We start from the raw sequence: 2,039 nt of genomic DNA on the forward strand, positions 1-2,039 counted from the left end.
TCCTGCCAACAACCAGCACTAACTTGCCAGGCTTGTGTGTGAGCCACTTTGGAAGTGGATCCTTCCCCCAGTCAAGCCTTCAAATGCAGGAGCCTGTAGTGAATGACAGGGTTTGTCAGTTAAATCAGATCCCACTTGATGAGAGCCAATCAATGAAACAGATACCTACACTATTGAAAATGGAGGAAGAAGGTACATCGATCTGTTGGGCAGCAAAAACGAGGGGTCTGCTAAAAAGAGTACTTTCTTCTTGACCCCAGAACTCAGATGCACAGACAAGGATACATTCTCAGTTAGAAAATAAGAATTTGTTCCCACCATATCCAAATAATCAGAGTTTTGTTTTCTCTAGTCTTTAATTTTCTCTTTCCCATTCCTTTATGTGTCTGTGTACCAGTAAATTGCATTTGTGTTTTGTTTTTTAATTTTTTTGTACTAAATGGCCAGTGATATATTTTGATCAGCATCAAATGGAGATGGGGTGGGAGAAAGCTGTTTTTTTTTTTTGTCAAAACACCCCTTTCTCTATTAATAGCATTCTAATTCAACTTTTATCTCCCCCACCTTCATTCAAGTTTCTGCCCAAATGTCACCATCTCAAAGGCCTCCCCTGACTAGCCCATCTCAAATAGGAAAATCCCTGTGCACTATCTCCTTTGTTTGCTTGCTTTTTTTTTCTTTTCTCTGCACCCATGGTTAACCATTGGCTTGTTCTCTGCATCTATGGGTATTTTGTTTATTTATTTCCGTGTGTGTGTTTTTAAGATTCCACATATAAGTAAAATCATACAGTATTTGTCTTTCTCTGTCTGACTTATTTCACTTAGCATAATGCCCCCTAGGTCCATCCATGTTGTAGCAAATGGCAAGATGTCATTCTTTTTTTATGGCTGAGTAATATTCCATTATCTATATGTCATGTCTTCTTAATCCATTCATATATCAATGGACACCTAATTTGCTTTCATATCTTTGTGATGTGTCTTTTTTCCAGATAAATACACAGAAGTGGAATTGCTGGGTTTTATGGCAGCTCCATTTTTAATTTTTTGAGAAATCTTCATACTGTTTTTCGTAGTGGCTGCACCAATTTACAATCCAACCAGCAGTGCATTTAGGTTCCCTTTTCTCTACATCCTCGCCTGCACTTGTTATTTGTTGACTTTTTTATGACAGCCATTCCAACAGATGTAAAGTGTTATCTCATTTTGGTTTTGATTTGCATTTTCCTAATTATTAGTAGTGTTGATCATCTTTTCCTGTCTGTTGGCTACCTGAGTGTCCTCTTTGGAAAAATGTCTATTCAAGTCCTCTGCCCATTTTTTAAAAAACCCCAAGCAACTAATTTTCATTTTGTTGCATGTATCTATCCAATTTTCCCAACACCACTTATTGAAGGGATTGTTTTTACCCCATTGTACATTCTTGCCTCCTTTGTCATGATTAATTGATCATATAAGCAAGGGTTTGTTTCTGGGTTCTCTGTTTATTCCATTGATTTATATATCTGTTTTTATGCCAGTACCATATTGTTTTGGTTATTATAGTTTTGTAGTCCAGTTGAAATCAGGGGTAGTGATACCTCACACTTTGTTCTTTCTCAAGATTGCTTTGGCTATTTGGGTCTTTTATGGTTCCATATAAAGTTTAGGATTATTTCTAGTTCTGAGGAGAATAGGGGTTGCATTAAATCTGTATATTGCTTTGCATAGTAAGGATATTTAACAGTATTAATCCTTCCAATCTATTAGCATGTTATTTCCTTTCATTTATTTTTATCCTCTTCAATTTCTTTCCTCAGTGTCTTATAATTTTCAGAGTACAGGTTTAACCTATTTGGTTAAAATTACTTCTAGGTATTTTATGCTTCTGATGCAACTGCAAATGGGATTGTTAATTTCTCCGTCTGTTTTTTTGTAATTGGTGTATAAAATGCAACAGATTTCTCATCTTCCTGATATGCCAAGGTTGCAGGTTTGATCTCTGATCAGGGCACATACAAGAAGCAACCAATGAATGCATCAACAAGTGGAACAATA

This window comes from Myotis lucifugus, unplaced genomic scaffold (genome assembly GCF_000147115.1).
Source record: "Myotis lucifugus unplaced genomic scaffold, Myoluc2.0 scaffold_0, whole genome shotgun sequence".
NCBI classification, from domain to species: domain Eukaryota; kingdom Metazoa; phylum Chordata; class Mammalia; order Chiroptera; family Vespertilionidae; genus Myotis; species Myotis lucifugus.